Source organism: Periplaneta americana, chromosome 8 (assembly GCF_040183065.1).
Source record: "Periplaneta americana isolate PAMFEO1 chromosome 8, P.americana_PAMFEO1_priV1, whole genome shotgun sequence".
NCBI classification, from domain to species: Eukaryota; Metazoa; Arthropoda; class Insecta; order Blattodea; family Blattidae; genus Periplaneta; species Periplaneta americana.
The window spans coordinates 136,959,901-136,984,524 of record NC_091124.1 but is presented as its reverse complement, the minus strand read 5'-3'; the positions used below and the strand labels follow the sequence as shown (position 1 = coordinate 136,984,524).

The following is a 24,624-nucleotide window of genomic DNA, read 5'->3' as shown; positions in this document are numbered from 1 at the left end:
TTTGTGGGTGGATGCCGTTATTGTGACCACACGTTGGGCGCCATTTGAGGGTGGGTGCGTCTCGATGTTGCGTGAGATTCACTCAGGGTAGCCGAGGTACTGTTGTGGTATAGGGTGATGTCGGGAATAATACCAAGCCGGCTACTTAAATAAAAGGCAGCGTAAACTTCAAAACGATAAGTTTATTGTCGTATCCACTTGGTTAAACCCTAGAGTATGTATTTCCGGCTGACTTATAATTCAATCGTTGGTCGCACTTCTGTATTGGCTCTATGGCGGCTCTGAATAAGCTCTATCCGATACTACAAATTCAATACTCTGTCCAGTACACTATGACACGAAGCGAAATAGTAGTCCTGTCGACACCAAACGAAGTAGTTATTCTGCCCTGTATGTAGGGCCGCCGACACGATGTAAAGTCGTTTTGATGATCTCCGCTCCGAAGCGGAATAGTAGTCGTCTTGATGATCTCCGCTCCCCGTCACCCTTATTTATAAAAACCTATCCTACGCTAAAACTAACTATCCTATTGGTTAAAAACTACGTCACTAACTGGCCTAAAATCTATTCCCTATTGGTCCAAAGTGACCTCATAAGCTGGACCAAGATCTCTTCTTATTGGGCGCGAAATATGTCATCTCTAAATTTAAACTTTGGATTTCCCATAACATCTAATTAGTTTGTATATCTCACAAGAATACCCGTTCTTTGGAAAACCCAAGCTTGGCAGTATCTTTCCCACGGGTCTAGTCTAACTCCGGCTTTAGAATTTTATGCTTCATCGAGTCTCTATACGAAAACCCCGCTCAAGGTGGCCCTAAATCTGTCCGATGCTGACAAGTGACGAAACACCTGTGTGAGGAGCTAATTCTAACGAAGTCGCCAGAACATCCCCGCGAATCCATGTAATAAAAATATGGAGATATCACTTCGCTAATAAATCGGTCTCTCCCTCTCCTAATTACTGCTTCAAATGCCCATCTACATAACCATTGGAAATTCCCGAAAGAGTTTCCAATGTTATGAGATGTCCCCGCTTTCTGCCTATAACTAGCCTCATAGTTCCCCCACGCGATCAGCCGGTAACACATTATTTACAATACAGTGAGATTACAATGTCACTACAAACAATTACAATAAATATTACATATATCTTCACAAGCCTTTCTATGTACACAACTCTCACACAATAAGCACAACAATGTACAATTTATATCCACATTTACATATGTACAATACCATTCATTCACATATTTACATTTATTTATTAATTGATCAATTACACACTCTGCGTGCTTGGTTGTACCAGCCGCCCTGTACAGGTTCACCTAGCTGTACGCGTGAGACTAACCGTCCTACTCTTTCTCATTCCTGCCTCCTAGCCTCTCCTGTTTGAAAGGCCGCAAGAGTTGCTTGTGGTACCTACCAACAGGTTTACTTTTTCCTCTTTCTACCAATTCGAAAGTATGGTCTCCGTATTTACTCTTAATTTCGTAGGGCCCCTTGTACAGTAGCTCCATGCGTGAGTAACGTCCTCTAAGGGCGGAAGATAACTTCACGTCCCTTAGCAATACCAAATCGCCGGGTGTGGGCTCCCATTTGTGGCGATATCTTTTAACTTTACCGAGTCTATACTCAGCCTTTTTCCTGATTCGGTCGAAAGCTAGTTTACACAGAAGTTCATCACTAGGAGGCTCACCCTCCTGTATTGCCTGCGGCAAACTCTTTATCATGGGATCGGGATCGATCCCTAACATAAGTTTGATCGGAGCTATTCCGGTCGTTGGATTGATAGAGTGGTTCATGACTCTCTCAATCACCTCACATTGCCTAAACCAGTCCTTATGGTTTCGGTGACACAGAATACGGAGGTACAATGATATATCCCTAAGCGCTCTTTCGCAGGGATTACCGCTGGGAAAGTATGCGGAGCAATTGTATAGTTTCACGCCCGCATCTTCCAGCCTTTTGCAAAACACTTTCGATTTATGTACCGACACATTGTCACTGAGCACCGCTGTTACCGGACCGTAAGTCGGTATGTAATCTCTAACCAGCTTGTCAGCACACAATTTACTAGAGATATTTCTTAAAGGGTAAATCTTTACAAATTTTGTGAAGACATCGTACGTAACAAATATGTACCTGTGTCCGAAGGACGATGTGGGCATTGGACCGTGTTCGTCCACTGCTACAAGTTCATTCTTTTTACCCCTGATAATGACTTGTGGTACATTGTCATACCTTACATTTAGAGGTTTCGCCCTCTGGCAGACCTCGCAACGAGATATTACCCTTCTAACCTTCTTTGACAGTTGCTTAATATAAAATGATTCTGACATAGTTAAAATGATCCTATCACTCCCAGAGTTACACATAGATAGGTGAAAGTTGTTTATAAGTTCATTCTCCATACTCGCAGGTATGTATATCTTCCACTTCTGGATATCCCTACCATGCAATATATACAAGATACCAGAGCGCAATCCATACACTTCGTCTTCCACCTGTGAGATTTCTCTAGCTTTGTCCATTAAGGCCCTTATCGTGGAATCCTCCTGCTGCAAATCTGCAATTTTCCGAAATTTTCCCGTCAGAGCTCCATTCCTCGTGGAATCAATTTTCATCACGGCAATTTCGTACGCGGGGGCGGTGATAGTTTCCGGTAGCCCCGATTTGGAATTCAAACGAGAGAGACAATCACCAAAGATATTGTCTGCCCCCGGAATATGTCTAATCGTCACATCATGAGCCAAAATTTCGTGCACATATCTAGATATTCTAGAGTTCGTCAATTTGCATCTACTCAGAAACGCTAGGCTTACATGGTCAGTAAATATGATTATCTGCCTATTAAAGATATACTGACGGAACTTCTGTAGTGCGAAGTACACAGCAGAAATCTCTAGTTCCGTGATTGATGCGTTGCTTTCGGTACGCGACAGTCCCCTAGAAGCTGTGGCAATCACATGTCGCTTATTATCTTCATCCGTCTGACATAGAATTGCTCCATATCCATATGAAGACGCATCAGTATAAATCTGAAAAGGTAGGCTGTCGTTAGGCCTTTCCAACAGAATTGAGTCGGCAAAGAGCAGTTTCGTTCGATCGAATGCTTCCTGCTCTGCCGACCCCCACCTGAAGGGTGTATCCTTCTTCAACAATGCTCTGAGTGGGGCTACATGCTTAGCATAATTGACGAGAAACCGATTCTGGTATTGTAGGATACCTAGATATCTACGAACCTGTTTCCGGTTCCGCGGAGGCGGGATCCTCGCAATGCTCTGAATTCTCTCTTGGTCCGGTCTAATTCCGTCAGACGAAATTACGTAACCCAGGAAAACTGTCTCAACTTTAAAAAATGCTGTTTTCCCCAGCTTGACTGTCATACCGGCCTCCCTCAATTTAGTAAGTACAAAATCAATATCCCTAATATGCCTATCCACATTATTGCCATATATAAGAAAATCGTCAATGTACTGTGCCAGAAAACCTTTCGTCGAATCACCAAAAATTATGTCAAGTGCTCTTAGTAGCGCAGATCCAGAACTCGCGATGCCGAATGGGCATCGGGTATACTGATAAACTTTCCCGTTATGTAGGAACGCTGTGAATTTTCTCGAGTCCTCGTCAAGCGGAATCTGCCAATACGAACTGGTCAAGTCCAAACTAGTGAATATAGAACAGTCACTGATACGGCCTAACAAAGTGTCCACTGACTCCGTCCTGAAATTATCTTTAACTGAAAACGAGTTAACGTGTCGGGCATCGATCGTTACTCTTAAGCTTCCATTGGGCTTCCTAACCCAGCACAATGCATTTACGTAAGGCGAGTCCGATACTTCTATAACTCCGTCTTTTAACATATCATTTATGACTTCGTCTGCCTGATCCCTTAAAGATAGGGGGATGGGTCTACATTTATGCCGAAATTCCTCCATTCCTACCACCTTAATTTTGTGTGTATACACTCTACACAGACCCGGCGCGTCTGAAAAGACATTTAAATGGCTACCTACAACATCCATTAAGCGTTTTCTTTCACTCTCACTCAGGCCGTGTGCCTGGTTAACTTTATCTCTCACTATTTCGAAAGTATCTGTCTTCCTATTGTTAGACGCGACTACCTGCCTAAGATCGCCAAGCGAAATCTCATTACAATATCTGGCCCTACCGCTAATGAGATTACGTCCTATTTGTCTCGCCTGGACTAATTCGCCGATACATAACTCGCATTCTCCGCAGTCTACTTGACACACTCCCCTAGTTACCTCGTTACCTTCCCACGGATTAACCTCTATAATTACATTCTTACAAATTTTGAGGTGCTCTACAAAAAATAACTCTTCCTGTAATTCTATCTCTCCCGCGGTTCTCTCATCTAACTCCGATCTAGCGCTATCCCTACTGAATGGGACATGGCCTACACTGCCGTTACCTGCCGTAACCCCTAGTCTGTTTTCCCTGAAATCTAATAGCGCGTGCCATTCATAAAAGCTTTCTACTCCAATAATGATGTCGGTAGTCAACCTTTGTATCACAAGAAAAATAGCATTTAATTTCACGTCTCCGCACTCTAACTCGAACCACACTTGATATTTTACCTTTTCCTTTTTCTTGCTTAGGGCGCCTGCACAGTACAGTGAACATATCGGTAACGTTTGCAGTTTTATTCCTGAATCCCTAACCTTTTGAAAAAATTCCAAGCTGCATACGTTATTTGTGGAGCCCGAGTCCAACAACACACAACACTTTGTCCCAAATATTTTAGCATCTATATAAGGCAATACATAAGTCCCCTTATTTTCTAACTCTGGGTTAGTAATCTCGCTCTGTCTCTTTACGCTTACCGCGTTGGTGGATTCTTTGGATAGTGACTTATTGCACTTAGCTACAGAAATCTCCGAACCCTTGAGACTTCTGTCTAGCAGTTTCCCGAGTGCGACGCAGTCGGTTCCACTGCTATCTCGTCTCTATTTCTACTATTTATAGGCTCCCGGCCCATACTTATTCTGACCGGACTTTGCTGACGTCCGTTCATGTCTCTATTCCTACTTTGTCCCACGTTACACTGTGTAGGTGGCCTATGGCACCCTTGTGAGGCCATTTCTTGTAGGACGTCTCGCCTATCTCTCTCCTGCTCCTGTCTCCTCCAATCACCTCGATTTTGCGGTCCCCTGCTAAAATTAGGCTGCCAGAATCCCTGTCTGTAATTTCTGTTCCTAAGCCAGTGTGGTTGGGTTCTAAGCCTATTATTTCCATTTTCTTGTCTTCCCGTGTACCATCTTATGTGGTTAACCCTACGCACGGGACCAACACCTCCTCTATCGTTTCTCATCCTGTTATGACTACTCTGGTTATTCCTACTATTATTGTAAGGACCCCCAAAGGGCGGGTCAATCCTTCTCTCCCTGTTGGGACTTTTCCCTCCGTTATGGCCATTATGGTACCGACTATGTGCATTGTTGGGGCTCCTGTCACCACCCCAGTTACTCTGATTTTGGGCTCCTGTCCTTGGGGATGAAAAGGCCGTACTTGCCCCCTTCCCCGCTTTCTGGTCGGTGGGGCTTGAACCCTTTCCTTTGCCATGTTCATAATCTGCCTGTCCACTACATTCATAGTGCGTGGCGTCCGAACCATCCAGCGCAGTCAATAAATCTATTGTTTCCCCGAAGTCTCGGGGCCCTGCTACGATCAGATTATATCTTATGTTCTCGGGATACTGCGAAATCACAGTTTGGATCAGCTCTGAATCCGGTATTGGCGGATTGAGGCTTTTCCCTTTCTTAACAATTTCAAGAAAATAGTCTATCATAGAGACGCCTCTTCCCGCGTCAAACCTGCTCTGATTAATTTCCTTCCTAATTCTTTGTTGTTGTCTTTGTCCCCAGTATCTCTCCGAAAATTTTTCTCTGAATTCCTCATAAGTGACATTATCCCCTAGGGCCACTAGCGCCCAGTTGAGTGGTCGGCTCTTTAGGCTCTTTCGTACGACAGTCATTTTTAAGTCATCCGGCACCCCTCTTACTCTAAAGTACGTTTCTAGCTCACTTATGTAGTTATGCGGGTTTGAAAATTCAACCTCGTCAAAAATAGGGTAACCAATCTCATTCAAAATGTGAGTGGGGTACTGGGGACGGCCTAAATATGCCTTGTCGTTTACATTTATCAACTCACTACGCACATCATCCCGTGAGGTCTGACATTCCTCACCAACACTATTGTTAACATGTCTTACATTTATGTTGCTACCTGATGCCGGGCTCTCACTTGTGCCCTCTTGTCTAGAAACTGCACGGTCCGAGCTGCTATGTCCGCTTAAATTTGCGGGACTACCCCCATTTAGTACGTCGTTTATTGAGTTTAGTTTACTTCTTAATTCTTCCAAACATTCGTTATCCGCCCTTTCTTTATTCTTTATGGCTCGCTTGAGACCGTCCACTTCCTGATCCATCTCACCTATTTTCTCTTCCACCGAATTCTGAATTTCCCGAACCTTTTCCACTATCGTTTCCTCCACAGCTGATTTTAGATCGCTATTCTCTCTGGTAGCGCTATCTCTAACTCTAACTTCTAAATCCTTCATACTTTCTGACATCCTATCCATAGCTATCTTCAATTGGTTCTCCATTCCGATCCCATTCTCGGTTAATTTCCCCTCTAGCTTCTCTATTTTGTCCTCCATCTTGTTTCCTCTTTCCGCTAATTTTGCAATATGATCTCTAATCTCTCTCGAACTTTCCCCCAATCTATTTTCCATTTGTTTTATTTGTTCTCTACTTTCCCTCACAATCTGCTCTCTACTTTCCCTTGAGTCATTTTCTAATTTAGTTTCCATTTGTTTTATTTGTTCTTTACTTTCCCTCAGAATCTGCTCTCTACTTTCCCTCGAGTTATTCTCTAATTTAGTTTCCATTTGTTTCATTTGTTCTCTACTTTCCCTTGAATTGTTGTCTAATTTATTTTCCATTTGCTTTATTTGTTCTTTACTTTCCCTTGAATTGTTGTCTAATTTATTTTCCATTTGCTTTATTTGTTCTTTACTTTCCCTTGAATTGTTGTCTAATTTATTTTCCATTTGCTTTATTTGTTCTTTACTTTCCCTTGAGTTATTTTCCATGAATTGTCTCATCTGCTCCCATAACTGTTCTAGCGTCATTTCCCCTTTGCCACTTTCTCTCCTCTGTTGCTTTTCCACCGATCGCTCTCCCTCTATTTCCTGTCCTGCGTTACTCTCGACCTCCTCTCTGATTTCCATAATTTCCTCGTCCTTCCTTTGCTCCATGGTTCCCTTGTTTCTATTTCCTCGTCTTTCTCGTATTTTCCTAACTACTTTACTCCTATGGCTACGTAGTATCATCTATATGCTACTCTGTCATCTATCCGACGCTTGCTTTCCCAATAATAATCTAACTAGGCCTGTATTTGCACTCTACTCACTTCCAACGAATTACGCAATACACTTATTTCACTTTCCCCCAAAATATCACACACAAAAAAAATACATATATATATATATATATATATATACATATATATACACCCGAAATATCACACCAAAAAATTGAAACATATACACTTTATAATTATTCCCCCAAAATATCATATACATATATACACATTTATACGTCTTCTATTCATACTTGCCACAGCCTCTCCGAGTCGCCTTCTCTGGTGGTCCCCGTGTTGTCTTCTCTAGTGTTGTCGTGATGTCGCGATGGCTTGGTTCTGTTCCCGCCTTCCAGCGTCGTTCCTCGGCTATGCAGGGCTGAACTGCTCCGTCCGGTCCTCCTCGTGGTTTGGTGCTGTGTTCGCACCCGGGGCCGGTCACTGGAACAGCTGTCTTCCTTCGAGCCCCACGTTGGGAAGCGCCATTTGATGGTGGATGTCGTTATCGAGTTCCCACGTTGGGCGCCATTTGTGGGTGGATGCCGTTATTGTGACCACACGTTGGGCGCCATTTGAGGGTGGGTGCGTCTCGATGTTGCGTGAGATTCACTCAGGGTAGCCGAGGTACTGTTGTGGTATAGGGTGATGTCGGGAATAATACCAAGCCGGCTACTTAAATAAAAGGCAGCGTAAACTTCAAAACGATAAGTTTATTGTCGTATCCACTTGGTTAAACCCTAGAGTATGTATTTCCGGCTGACTTATAATTCAATCGTTGGTCGCACTTCTGTATTGGCTCTATGGCGGCTCTGAATAAGCTCTATCCGATACTACAAATTCAATACTCTGTCCAGTACACTATGACACGAAGCGAAATAGTAGTCCTGTCGACACCAAACGAAGTAGTTATTCTGCCCTGTATGTAGGGCCGCCGACACGATGTAAAGTCGTTTTGATGATCTCCGCTCCGAAGCGGAATAGTAGTCGTCTTGATGATCTCCGCTCCCCGTCACCCTTATTTATAAAAACCTATCCTACGCTAAAACTAACTATCCTATTGGTTAAAAACTACGTCACTAACTGGCCTAAAATCTATTCCCTATTGGTCCAAAGTGACCTCATAAGCTGGACCAAGATCTCTTCTTATTGGGCGCGAAATATGTCATCTCTAAATTTAAACTTTGGATTTCCCATAACATCTAATTAGTTTGTATATCTCACAAGAATACCCGTTCTTTGGAAAACCCAAGCTTGGCAGTATCTTTCCCACGGGTCTAGTCTAACTCCGGCTTTAGAATTTTATGCTTCATCGAGTCTCTATACGAAAACCCCGCTCAAGGTGGCCCTAAATCTGTCCGATGCTGACAAGTGACGAAACACCTGTGTGAGGAGCTAATTCTAACGAAGTCGCCAGAACATCCCCGCGAATCCATGTAATAAAAATATGGAGATATCACTTCGCTAATAAATCGGTCTCTCCCTCTCCTAATTACTGCTTCACACTGTACACTACAGGGCAATTCATGTCATATTGTACACTAGAAAACAATTCATGTTAGACGTTACACACTACATTTAAAGTGTAAGTCCTTTACTACAAAAGAATTATCGTTACATGACACACTACAGAAGAATCACGTTACATTATACACTACAACACAACCACATTAAATTTTACACTACAAGACAATTCACCTTACATTTTACAATACAGGACAATTCATGTTACATTGTACACTACAAAATAATTCAAGTTACAGCGCAAGTCCTTTACAACAAAATAATTAGCCTTACATTGTACACTACAATGCAAGCCATATTACATTGTACACTACAAAACTATTCGCGTTAGGTCTACATTGTACATTACCAAAGGAATCACGTTACATCTTGTATTACAAACAGGTACGTACCGGTAGGTACACTAGCATTCAAGTCTCGTTACATGGCACACTATAAACAAATCGAGTTACATTTTACATTACAAAACAACGTAATTTATATTGTTACAATGCATATTACATGGCACACTACTAAACGGTATGTCTCCGGTGGGCGGGCAAAAGGGCTTAAGTCACTGCTTTTTGTGATATAAGATTACATTCATTAAGCCTGTTTCCTAAATGAGATCCTGAAACCAGTGACGTTAGAAATAAAGAAAATCATGAAATAGTCTAAACATGTCACTTTTCGGATTTACAGCAGTTGTTTAAATCTTTGAAAATTCCTCCTGTAAATTTTGCATAAAGTGACTTAAGCCCTTTCGTCCGCCCACCAGAGATTTGTTATAATGATTTCAGTACAATACTCGGATGTCCTGAAACTGTAAATTTTACAAATGACAAAGAATATAAATGTCTCGAAATGTATAATTACGAAATCGATAAAATATTCTTAAAGGCCTACATGAAGTTGCTGAATATTAATGTGACTTTGGAAGCATAAACATAAATTTAACAAGTGACAGAAATGGTTAACAAGAAGACTATGAAACGTTGGAAGTTTAGAAAATACCATTGGGTAATGCGGACCTCCCACCTCTTTGTAATATAACTAAAGTAAGTTATTTACTTATTTTCCAACGTATATAAAATGAGAGAAGTAAATCTAAATAGTCTAGTGTAATTAAGCATTGCTTCAAATATAAACGCTTTATACGCTTATATGATTATATCAATTTATGTTGTATTTTCAATAACCAAATAATTGGAATAGATTTACTTCTGTTATTTTACATACCTACGTTAGGAAACACTTTATTATACTCCATTTTACAGAGAACCCTATTTTACCTGAGATAGGTATGTTAGGGTTATAAATACATAATAGTAGACTAATAATAATAATAATAATAATAATAATAATAATAATAATAATAATAATAATAATAATATGTTATAGATTAATGAAGTCTCCTATTGAATTAGTCTTACGTGTCAATTATGAAATTAATACAATTTAACAAATCTATATATTCAGCAAATCTGTACAAAGTTTTATAAGTTATACACATGAATGAATGAAATGCAATGAGTTGAAATTAAATACTAAAATACAATCTTATATTTCTATTAATAAGTTTCATGAAATGTATGCTATATTATAACCTAAGCAAATATATAATCCTGATATTCACTAGAATGTAGTTTAAATTTCTGTGGGTTGAAATCTCTGAAGACGTTACACAGTTTTCCGTTAAACATTGTTGTCACAAGCAATTTTTAAGTGATATACATCACAAACACAAGAACACAAAAATACATCACACTAACATACGAAAACAAAAAACACACACAAAATTGCAACCTACATTCAAGAAATTAAATTACAACATCTCATACAGAACAAATAACACTCTACAAAAACATCTCAACACACAAACAACACAAACAAACAAATACAACCACACAGGCGTATACAAACTCAACTGTAACACTTGCAACAACTTCTACATAGGACAAACAGGCAGATCGTTTCAAACAGGTTACAAAGAACACATCACAGCCATAACAAAATTACAAAACACCTCCACATATGCAGAACACATGCCAAATGCTAACCACACCCACAGAGACATCAACACATACATGGAAATACTACACATCCAACCAAAAACGCCAGAAATTAACACAGTAGAACAATATGAAATATACACACAAAAACACACCCCAACGAAATTCTCAACACACAACTCAACTTCAAAACACATACACTCTTTGACTCTACACTATACCACAGGAACAACACTTAAATAACTTATTTTGGATTTGTTTTAGCTATATCATAAAAAGGAGGATATCTCTGCTAAGGAAACGTCCAACTCATATACTCAATGATATTACTCCGAACACACTATACTTCGTAAGTCAATGCTAATCATGCTGAAAGGAGACATGTTGACTCAGTATTATCATTATCACTTCATCATTATTATTGCTAGCCGAGGTGTAACTTGAAGGTTCAAGATATGAGAGCCACGGTCCAATGCCACTGACGGAATGCATCGTCTGTCTGACAGCTGTTGCCAATACAATTTACTGTGTAGTAATAATGTGAAATAAGTGTAAGTCGAGACGCAGTGCTGACCACGTGCCACGGGAGAGTTCTCCCTTGTCGTTATTTAATGACAGATCGAGAAACCTAATAAACAGTATATGTGGACTCTTTTCAATTTATTAGCAATATTCCGTTATCAATAATTCTATCTAATTATATTGTATATATCGCACGTCTGAATGTTCGGATTGCAAATATTGAAGCCAGTTTCCTCTTATATCTGCGTGTATCTCTTGCCCTGAGTGGATTTAAAAGTTTTTCCTCTCTTTCTTCGGCAGTGAGATAGGCCTACACATTCTAAAATATATTTTGTCAGCTTCTATTTTCCCGTTCTTCTTATGTGACCTGACTATCTGTGATTCTAAATAGCCTACTGAAAAGGCCTATTTGCGTGTTAATTCCCAAAAGAGCTACACTAAAGAACGTACTTTTTTTTCACTGGCTTCTGTGAAATGTATTATGTAGCCTATATAGTGATATACATGTGGTTTTAATTAGCACCCACAAGTGCTTTCAGCATAAGGATCGTTTAATACCAACACACTGGTGTAGCCTCTCCCCCCTCCCTACTTCTTATCAATTCCGATATTACACTAGAGAGGTTCAGCAAGCAATACTAGTGAAACGGACTATCTTCCTAGTAATTCGTCCTGGATCTCTCGCATCTTAATGTTCGTAATTTGTAGAGGAGGAAGGGAGATGTACTCGAAAATTACCTTTTATCTGTTGTGCATTAATTATTGTCCAATTAGGCATATAACTTAGCTTTCAGAATTTTGTCGTTTCATAACAGCTTTCTTTGTCTCAGTCGATTGCAGTTACTAGTAGGCCTGATACAGAAATAATATATTGACTTTCAATAGTTAGGCCTATATGTTACTGAAAAGTGCGATTCCCAATAAAGCGACCCGTGGTTTGATTCCCGGCGTGAGCTGTGATTTATCGCCATTCCATGTAATAGTGTATATTTTGTCCCCGATCTTGTACATGTCCTGTGAGGTCTCCGCAGTGGCGTTGCATCGTGCTAATCACAGACGACAAGTCCTGTATCTAAAAGTGTCTACAGGTGTACAGTGGTATTATATCTTTGCCGGTGATTGACTGTTCAGCTTCAAGTGGCTTATGGAGTGTTAGTTGAAAGACCGGAGGGAAAAAGATCTTTGGAAGACCGAGACGTAGATGGGAGGTGGAATGTGATGGTAGAGACTGGATTAATCTTGCTCAAGATAGGGACCGATGCGGGCTTATGTGAGGGGGGCAACAAACTTCCGGGTTTCTTAAAAGCAATTGAGGAGCATTTGTTTAAAAGTCCCTAAACGCTTAAAAGTAAAATTTTCAGGAAACGTTTTTTTAAACGATTAAAAAGTAGTTACCACAAATATTTTAAGTTTTTATATTATATTGTTTAATAAAGCAGTAATTGTGTTATATAATTAATGTGTGCAAATTTAGATTATAAAATGAAAAATAAACGTAAAGTTCACAGTTTTTTTCAAAAGTCGCTAAACACCAAGAGATGGAAAATTACACATATTTTGTTAACATTTAAACCTGACTTTTTTGTATTTTCTTTTTAGTTAATTTTTCTGATATATATATTTTTTATATGTGATTTTATTATATTTTAAATGCATTTATATTGTATTAACTTGCAAATGTTACATTTTATTTTCAACAAAGAGCAAAATACAAAATACAATAATATTACAGTTTCTTTTTTGGAAAAACACAAAAACTCTATTCATTCATTAATGATAATAATATTGAATCACTACTATGGAAAAAGGATAAGTCAAATTTGCCGAAATAACCTGAAATGTAATATTTCCAGTCTGAAATATTCATACTTAAAATTAAATTTCTGCACAGAATATTAGGAACATTCAATAAAATTCAACATGAATTCCCACTAATATCTTTAGGGTAAACATTGGTAATTTCGTGATAATTTCATGAAAACTAATTTAAAATGCAAATGTGTAAATATGTCCTTATTCCGATTTTTTCATCTAAAAGACAATAACTTGCTGTACAAATCTGGAGACATAAAAGATTGGATACGTTCTTGAATATGTGCCAAAACCACTTTTACAACTTAAGCTGAAAGGTTGGTTATTTCGTGATAACCTTGGTAATTTCGTGATATTGCATTGATAATTTCGTGAGAGGTAGAAGAATTGTGGAAAAATTCATTAAAGTCAGATGAAATTCTCATTTATTGTTACAAGACTTCAAACATAGTAATTCCGTCTAATATTCATAGCAAGAAAACATAGAAATACATATCAACACATAATAAGAATGAAATCAAAGTAAAAATTGAAATTGAAAAGGGATCTCCTTTGCCCTGAAAGGGTGAACACTTTTATTACGGACTTTACTTTAGCCTATATTACTAGGGTAACTCCAAAAGTAATGCATAACGTTTGTTTAAAAATTATATTTTTATCCTACAGCTTTGCTATTTTCACATAATGTAGATGCATCCTTAAGGAACAAAATGTCACTTTTCCACATAATCCCTGTCCCTTTCAACTGCCTTACATAACCTAGGAACGGGGGCCTGTAGACCAGCACGGTAAAAGTCTGGACCAACACGTCTGAGCCACTCTTTAGCAGCGTGCACAAGGGATTCATCTTTTCACCTCGTTCCGCGAAGGGATCCTTCAGTTTACCAAAGAGATGGTAATCGCACGGTGCCAGTGCAGGACTGTAAGGCGGCTGTTTCAGTGTTGTCTATCCGAATTTTTTGATCTGGTCTGTGGTCTTGTGACTGACATATGGCTGTGCGTTGTCGTGCAGTAGCAGAACATCCTGCTTCTCCCGATGTCGTCGAACACGACTCAGTCGAACTTGAAGTTTCTTGAGAGTTGCAACATACTCGTCAGAATTAATGTTGGTTCCGTGTGGCATGATGTCCACAAGCAAGAGTTCTTCTGAATCGAAAAACACAGTAGCCATAACGTTTCCTGCCGAAGGTGTACTTTTGAATTTCTATTTCTTTGGTGAATTTGCATGATGCCACTCCATTGTCTGCCTCTGTCTCCGGTCCAAAATGGTGGAGCCATGTTCCATCTTCTGTCACAATTCTTGCAAATAAGTCATCTAGCACTTATCATTGACACTTAGCATGATAACAAATCAAACAGAAGCTACATTGAACCCATTGCATCTCCGTTTTCTTTTTTGTTATCACATCTCGTCTTCAGATTTCTAAAATTCGTATTGTAATACATTTTATACTATTTTTAAAATTGTAACACTTAATGCTCAACAAAATTTCGCCTCAAACAGCTAAGATTTCTATCAGTAAAGCTAAGCCTATATGGCGACTACATATGTATCTAAAATTCCAAAAACATTTCCTAAAATTTCATGAAGATACAATAAATCTTTTTACCAAATATCATATGCTTACCTTTAGTAATAAGCCTGTAATGTAATTACAAACATCCACAAAATTTGTATGCCTGAGAAGTCGACGCTAACTTGCTCTCTCCAAACATAAAAGGTCACTGAAGCAACTACAATAGTCACACAAAGCTTAGCTATATGTTTCTGGAAACTGGACAAGATATGCAATCCCTTGGCGGAAATTTGGATCTCGTAACATCATTGGTTAGTTCACAAAAGAGCAAAGAAGAAGTATCACGAAATAACCACTACCACGAAATTACCAATGTTTACCCTATAGAAATTTTTAGCAGATTCTGATATTCTAAAATACTTCATTAGGTTCAGGACGACCTTCTTCTTCTCCTGACTAACCATATTCTTCTTCGGCAAAGTAGCTGCATTCCCTATTTTCCGGGTACAGGTCTTCTTTTTCAATACTTCAACTTCAATGGGATCTTCAGTGTAGGTGTCCGCCACTGAGAAGAGTACATTCTTGTTTGATTTTCTGTATGTCATCATTCGTTGGGCTGTAATTTTGAAGACCATCTTAGGTTTCAAGACATTTTTTGTATATACTATTGTATTTTATATCCTTTACTTCCCTGTCTTTATTCAATATTTTGACCCAGAATTTCATAGTACTCTGCAAATGACAGAATTTCTTCCTTTTTTTTCCGTAGACTTTTTCTATTCTAGCGAAAACTCAGCTACTCTGCACTCCTTTTTCGCCAAAGCTTTTCGGAAGCCCATATGAACACACAATATGAGGGCTCTTGCTTTTCTTTCTAGTCTTTCTAGGTGCATTTACGTTTGATCTGGATTTCTTACCGTCTACACTTTTGACAACAGTTGTACAGTTTTCAGAATCACTAGAAACAGACTCCATATTATGATATTTTACAATATTATGCTCTCACTACAATCGTTTACAAGCGGAGACACAGTTGTTCAGAATGACCTGACAATCAGCGATAATAAAATTAATCCCGCAGAGCAAGGGAAAAGCTGAGTTCAAAAGGAAACGTATCGTGAGCGAAGATCTTTCTACACGCCTGGCACATAAACATTAATATTCTGTTTCATATTGTTGTTCTAATGTAATTTGGATCCAAACAAATTTAAATATATTTAAATAAACTGAGTTATTTATATTTTAGGCCTACATGAACATTGCTGTTCTAAATGTAGATTGCTATAAAATTGTGGTCTGTTGCATGAAATAAAAAAAAATTTAATCCAATGTTTTAATGTGGTTGGCGTTTATCTACTTCCGCTTTAACTAATGAGGAGGCGAATATCGAGTTTTACAAAAGATCGGAGTTTTCAATGCCTTATAACAACAGCGTTTGTCGACTTTTGCTAAAACTGATTTTACAGGAATACGCGTAACATAAATGTTGACATAAAACCACCATAAAGTAAATTTTGAACATTTTGGCGTTTAGCGACTTTTGAAAAAACGTTAATAAATTTGTAGGTAAGTATATTATGTTTTTGTAGGCATAATTATATTATAGTGACGCGGCAGTTGTAACTATTTTTAGTACACGGACGATGTACATAAATGTGATTGAAGTGAAATACCAACAAGTTTATTACCTACAAATACTTGAAATATATTTTTTTTTACCCTGTGTCATGAGACCTTCAATTTGGTAATGCTTGTGCTTGTCTGCAGCCAATCTTTCCTCTAAAAAAAATTGCAAGCAAAAATTACATACAATAACAAATATTTTACATCTATTGTAGGCCTAATACTCGTATATGAATATTCTTCAAAATTCGAAATTGATTACCAATCTCATGTAAAATAGTCTACATATCACAATTTATTGTATAAATACAATATAACTGGGTCACACCCGAAAAAGCAATATGCTTGAGGTCGGATGTGGCCAAGAATGAAAAGTGGACAGAAGGAAAGAAAAAAAATAATGATAATAATCACAACTGTGATTAAACTGTTAAATATAATTACACATAAAGTTTAAAAAGAATAAGAATAAAAACAAAAACAAACCAACGACACCATAGCCTACAGTATGCATAAACATACTAAGTTAAGAATACAACATTGTTAAAGTGACAGAAAAAAATAAATGAAGAATAAGAATTTTCAGGATTATAATTTTAAAAGCATTACAAGCACTTGATTTTTGAAATAATTTATTGTTTAATAATTGTAGTTTAGGATTCCTCTTTATAAAATCATTATATAATCTTGGACCGTAATTAGAACTGTGCCTTAGACCTGCTTCAGTCTTACATTTTGGTTCAATGAGGGGGAGTGAAATATTGTATCTTTTTGTGTTGTGGCCATGATCGGATGATAAAAATTTAGCTTGATATTTATGGTAGTGATTCAAAATAGTATACATATAAATTTGCTTGATGTTTAAAACATTAAATTCTTTATATATGAGATGAGGTGGATGATCAAGTTTTCTTTTTAAACATAATTTAATAATTTTTTATGTGGTAATATTAATGGGCGAATGGTACTCTGTGATAATCCACCCCATCCTATAATTCCTTACTGTATTATAGACTGAACTAGGGCTAAAAAATATTGTTCTCAATAGTTTTACTGGCATAAAGCGACGCAGTTAGACAAATTTGTATAGAGTTTTACGTAATTTAAGACATAAGTAGTTAATATGAAAATTCCATTTTAAGTTTTGATCGATGAAGATATCTAAATATTTCACGTGAATTGATGGGTGTAGTTTAGGACAATTGCAATTATTACAGATATTTGTACAGTTATTGCTATGAATTTTTAAATTATAATTGTTTTCTACAGGAGGAAGAACTTAACACTCTCTATGAATATTCATACTTTTTCTAATTTTAGTGTAAAGATGCATCTTTGTGGATGGGTATCATGTCCTGGCGACATATATCGCGAAGGTTTTTTTGGCTTGATATCTGACACATGTTGTGATTCCCGCCACTCGTAAGTCAATCACCGGCAAAGATATAATACTATACCTGTAGACACTTTTAGATAAAGGACTTGTCGTCTGTGTTCAGCACGATGCAACGCCACTGCGGAGACCTCACAGGACAAGTAAGTGGCAGTTCTTCGCACAGCGTAAGCAGTTGCGTATGTATACAGAATGCCACCTTATATCCATTTGAACTATTTAATCGATATAAAATATAATTTACAGTTTCTTCATTAATTTTTAATTTGTTGCCTTATTATAATTGTTAAAAAAGTAAGAGCCATGTTCATCATTGTCATCATCATCATCGTCTTCATCATCGTCATCATCATCATCATCATCATCACCATCATTTTCATCATCATGAATATCAAACACAAGACCTAATTCCCACTTCACGATTAAAATAATGTGCCTTATGTTAGAAATAGAATTATGAGGTAGACTATTGAATCCGTCTTCTGCACGGCTGTCCTCGATAGCCTATCTTCACTCCTGGATCCGTAACTTAAATTTGTTTTTCAGAATTTTTTAAAGTGTAGACGCAGGGCCATATCCGGCTAGCCATGGCTTATTAGTTAGTTAATTAGTTAGTCAGTTAGTCAGTCAGTCAGTGAGATTTAAAAAGAAAGCGTCAGTACTATGACTATTTGCGCCCTTAATGCCTTTTTATGTGGTTCCCCTTTCTTCTCGTTAAAACCGAAAGTTTCATTAGATATGAAATTAGTAGCAAATTTAGAGTTTTATTTCTTGAACACGACTGTTTCTGCGTGTCTAGATAATGAAACCTGGCCTGGTTTTGCGTGGAATTATTAGTTCGTGAATTATGGTAATGTAATTTATCAAGCAGAAATAAGGTGACTGAGCCGCGGTTACACATTAGCAAGTTTTCTTGCTTCTGCGAGAAGAAATCCAAAAAATTCTTGAAAACAAAGGTCGTCTGTGTGAATTGTTAAGTGACCCCGATTTGTTGTCCTGCTTAGCATTTCCTATTGATTTAACGAGGCATTTGAATGATTTGAACATCATATTACAAGGCAAATACAAACTAATCAATTATGCATACAATGTAGAGAAATAACCTTAGTTAAAGTCATTCAAAACATAAACTCTTGTGAAAAATTGAGCGAATGTTCCTACAGTGAATAATCTACAATTACAATATCCTGAAACATTTTCAGAAGTAATTCTTTCCTGGAATGTTTTGAGAGAATTTAACAAAAAAATATTCAAAGATTTGTAGATTTTATGACTATGGATCTTGAAAATTCTTTGTTTTCGTCTCTATTGCACTGTGATGTTGACAGTGCGTGCCGCGATGTAGTGTCGTAGTGTAGGACATCCTGCCTAGGACTCGCGTTACGGAATGCGCCGTGTTCATGGGGGAAGAAATTTTCTCATATTTCGGCCAGTGGACCGGTGTCCACCCAGCATAGTGATGCACTTGGTGAGCTATGATAGGTAGCGAAATCCGGTTACGAAAACCAGCTATAACGGTTGGAGAGATCATCCTGCTAATCACCGATACCTCCATTCTAGTTGAATGATCGTCCACCTTTGCTTCGGCATGTGGACGTGAAATGAGCAGCCTGCTTGTCGGTCTGGGCTCTTAAAAGTGCTGCAGCATCACGGGTTATTATTATTATTATTATTGTTATTATTATTATTATTATTGTTATTTATTATTATTATTATTATTATTATATTATTGTTGTTGTTGTTGTTGTGGTCGTCATCGTTATTGTTGACAGTTAACCGAAACAACTGCAATGAGAACTGCTAGATTTGCAGTGTCATGATGTAGTGAAAGAAGTCTTCCACCGTAAAGATCTGATAAAATGCTCTAAATTAACATAATTAATTAATAACTGTTCAGCTTTGAAGAACCAATCCTGGCATATTATAATCGCCACATTTTCATATGATTATGAACAGAGATTAAAAAAAAATAAATAACAGAAGCCATACATCAACAATCTATTAACTTCAAAGCGTTCCAAACTTCTCATTACACAATTATGCATATTCTGTTGTAACAAAATTTTAAAATTTAATCATTGTCAGAAATATTTACTGAAAATTATTGCATATATAAATTTATTTGTATTTCGAGGAACTATTTATATTGAAACATGTGGCTTCCGACCAAACATAATTGTAGTTACTAGTCTCCAAATAAACAAGTTTGGGTACCCTTTTATAAACAATAACTTTTATATTTCTTTTAAGTTCTACAGACCGCAAAGAACTGTCAAGTTCTTACAGTCCAATGATTACAAATGAATGAGATTCTTTCTGAAGCCATGTGAAGAACTGGAGAGGCATTATGGAAAACACCATTGAGAGGTTGTTATATCCCGAGACGGGTGTGACGTTGATTGCTACTTACATGAAAGATGACCGGGAGAAAATTCTGAAATACACAGAAGACCAATAATTCAGTGTCAATATGTAAATTTTATTAACTATACAGTCTAACTAATTTTATAAGGTTTAATCAACTTGAGACATTAGACATGTTCGTCTATGCTCATCCTTGGCTCGCTAATTTTGTTATGTCATAATATGTGCTGTAAGAAAAATTACAAGTTGTTAAAATTGAGGTTTTGTGACAGAAACATCTATATTTAGGCCTACTTGTCTTAATCATACACACTTTTAAATAAATAGTAAGTGGCTTTCGTATAAGTTTGTTTTAAAGAATTTTATGTAGGCTATAATGTTTTGTAGGAATGATTACGTAAGCGCAGCGCGAGCAATTGCATTATAATATACTTACTTACTTACTTACTTACTTACTTACTTACTTACTTACTTACTTACTTACTTACTTACTTACTTACTTACTTACTTACTTACTTACTTACTTACTTACTTACTTACTTACTTACTTACTGGCTTTTAAGGAACCCGGAGGTTCATTGCCGCCCTCACATAAGCCCGCCATTGGTCCCTATCCTGAGCAAGATTAATCTAACTTCTATCATCATATCCCACCTCCCTCAAATCCATTTTAATATTATCTTCCCATCTACGTCTCGTCCTCCCCAAAAGTCTTTTCCCCTCCGGCCTCCCAACTAATAATCTATATGCATTTCTGGATTCGCCCATACGTGCTACATGCCCTGCCCATCTCAAACGTCTGGATTTAATGTTCCTAATTATGTCAGGTGAAGAATACAATGCGTGCAGTTCTGTGTTGTGTAACTTTCTCTATTCTCCTGTAACTTCATGCCTCTCAGCCCCAAATATTTTCCTTCTTCTTCTTCCTTGACATTCCCCTTTTAGGAGTTAGTCTTTTGTTTCCAAAATTTCCGGTTATTCCAGTCTCCTATTTGTAGTCCACGTTCTTCCATAGCATTAGCTATTTCCATTTCATAGCTGATCTTCCTCTTCTTCTCTTACCTCTCGGAGAGTATTGTAAAATTTGTTTGGGCCATCGTGTTTCTGACATACGCTCTACATGTCCGTACCATTGGAGTTGTTTGTTTTCCAACTTTTTTGTTACTGAACAATTAATTTCCATTTTGTCCCAGATATGTTGTGTTTTTACTCGGTCTTGTCTTGTAAGTTGTAAACTTCTTCTCATAAAATCCAATTCCACAGTTATTATTCTATCGCTTGTTTTTTGTGTAATTGGCCACATATCCGCCCCATACAACATTATATTTTCTACTATACCTTGAAACATCATTTTTTTACTAACTTTGATATATTCTTGCTCCATACTAACCCATGTGATATTTTTGTGGCCTGTTTACCTAAAGCAATTTTACTATCTATATCCTTTTTGACATGTTCCTGTTGAGGTTATATGTGCACCAATATATTTAAAACTATCACATTTCCTTATTATTTCATTATTTATAACTAAGTTGGAAACTTCCTTTCCTACACACAGATATTTTGTTTTGTTATAATTAATATTTAGACCCCATTTACGATACTCTTCATCAATTTTCCTCACCATATATTCCATATCCTCTTCATCTTGTGAAAATATCACCTGGTTCGTCAGCAAATGACAATGAATGTAGTGTATTGTCCCCTATTACAAAACCCATTCCAGCACATTTCTTGTACCATGTTTCTAGTGCTTGGTCTATATATATTAAAAAGCATTGTTGACAGAGTACATCCTTGTTTCAAACCTTTCGTCAATATTATTCTTGAGTAATTCTCCTACCTAGTTTTATTTGTGCTGTTGTATTTTTATGCATTTCTTTTACTATGTTTATCCATTTGAGTGGTATATTCAGTCTTTCCATTGCTATCCAAAGAATTTTCCTAGGTACACTATCGTACGCTTTCTCCTAAACACCTTATTCTCAAACACCCTTAACCTATGTTCCTCTCTCAAAGTGAGAATATAAGTTTCACAATCATAAAGAACAACCGGTAATGCAACTGTTTTATAAATTCTAACTTTCAGATTTTTTGACGACAGACTGGATGATAAAAGCTTCTCAACCGAATAATAACAGGCATTCCCTATATTTATTCCTTATTTAATTTCATTCCGAGTATAATTTATATTTGTTACTGTTGCTCCCAGGTATTTGAATTTTTCCACCTCTTCAAAGGACAAATTTCCAATTTTTATACTTCCATTTCGTACAATATTCTCGTCACGAGACATAATCATATACTATGTCTTTTCGGGATTTACTTCCAAACCTATTTCTTTACTTGCTTCAAGTAAAATTCCCTTATTTTCCCTACTCGTTGCATTATAATATACATTTTTATATTTAAAAATGGATACATTGCATTTCGCATACGTTTATTCTAATATGCTGTATATTATTATGAACTTGCTTATAGACGTGATAAAATTAGTGATCAAGTTCATTGTCGAAAGGGGTTACGGCCAAAAGACATGCAATTGTGTTCTCAAAACAAGTAGTATTGTAAAATCTCCTTACTCGACAACTCCATTCAGTCACGTCTATTCTTTCCTCTCCGGAATAGTAATATTGTAGTGTGCTTAAAACAACACAATACAAAAGATGCAGACCCACTGTCACAGGAAGAAAATTAAATTACTGAAACTACTCTGCCTGCAACCAAGCCCAAGTCCACTAGATTTAGCTTCTTCGAAAGGTGCGCCCAGTGAAAGCCTGCTGCGTCTCACCTTTTATACCTACAAAGTTTCAACGTTCAATGGTATATTCCCTGAGAGATTAAAATATTCAGTGGTTATTCCTATCTTCAAAAAGGGAGAAACAACATCTCCAGAAAATTACAGACACATATCACTCCTACCAGTCTACTCCAAAATCTTTGAAAAAGTAATGTATAAAAGATTATATCATCATCTAGAAAGATACAACATTTTAGTCCCAGAACAGTTTGGATTTAGGAAAAATAAAGGCACGGAAATTGAAACATTTAGTTTAACTGACAAAATTCTGGAGGTAGTTAATAAAAAATTACAAGTTGTAGGGATTTTCTGTGATTTCTCTAAAGCATTTGACTGTCTAAATCATAAAATGCTGCTAGACAAATTAAATTATTATGGAATTAAAGACATTGCACACCATTGGTTTCACTCATATCTCATAGATAGGAACCAGAAAGTCGAAATCAATACAGCCATGAAATCTACCTCGACATGGGGAACTATTAATAATGGAATTCCTCGAAGATCAATATTAGGTCCCCTACTTTTTCTAGTGTTCATAAATGATCTTGCCCCTCTAATAAAAGATGTAGGTCATTTCATATTATTGGCAGATAACACAAGTATATCAATTACAGCCAATAACTCCAACACATTCCAATCTTCAACAGAGGAAATTCTCTTCAAAATATGTGACTGGTTCTCAGTCAATAAATCAGTATTAATTTGTAACAAAACTAACATAATTCAATTTAAATCCTGTCCAAATTCAACCTCGCAAATTCCAAGCGCAATAATAAACATAGATCCCTATTAGAAACAACAACCAAATTTCTTGGCTTAAAAATCGATAATGTGTTAAACTTGAAACATAATATCAAAGAAATTACCTCCAAACTAAATTCAACGTGCTTTGCTATTAGATCTATGCAAAAGATAGTAAATATCAATACCATGAAAACAATATACTATACTTTGCATACTTACACTCGGTAATGAGATTTGGAATAATATTCTGGGGAAATTCCACAGATAGTAACAGTATATTTCTGCTACAAAAAATAGTAATCAGAATAATAGTAGGTACCAAATCTAGGGAATCGTATAGGACTATTTTCAAAAACCTACAAATAATGCCCATGACTTCTCAGTATATTTTTACATTAATAATCTTCCTGGTATGTAATCGTGAAATCTCTCTCACTAATTCAACAGTTCATAGTATAAATACGCGTAGAAAAATGACTTTCATACTCCATCGGCAAGTCTACCATGCTATCACAAAGGAGTGCGTTATATGGCAGTAAAAAGTTTTAATAGCCTCCCTATCGATATAAAAAAATAAAGCTCAATACATAAGATTATGTAGGGCCAAATTAAAGACGTACCTAATTTCTCACGCCTTCTATTCTGTAGGTGAATTCATGACAATCAACAACGCTTCATGAAATTGATAATAAAACTTTGTGTTGTACTAGTAGAGTATATCGTAAACCTCTTCTGTATATATTTCAACTAGGCTGTGACTATAAATGAAGACTTTATAGTAGTATTAAGTTTTATGACTTGTTCCATATTCTGGCTGTGAAGCAATGGAATGTTAATCAATACAATACAATCTAAGATTTTTCAGTCGGAGGCCGCTGTTGTCTCATAAGTTGTTGGTTCACAGAGACATGTGTCACCAAAGCAAGGGGACCTGGTAAGTCGAGA

General features: G+C 37.1%; 1 protein-coding gene across 2 annotated transcripts in view; it reads left to right on the top strand.

Moving 5' to 3' along the window:
* The window catches only part of LOC138705085 (uncharacterized), a 236,918-nt gene that overhangs the window by 1,586 nt on the left and 210,708 nt on the right, over positions 1-24,624 (top strand). The window lies entirely within an intron of this gene.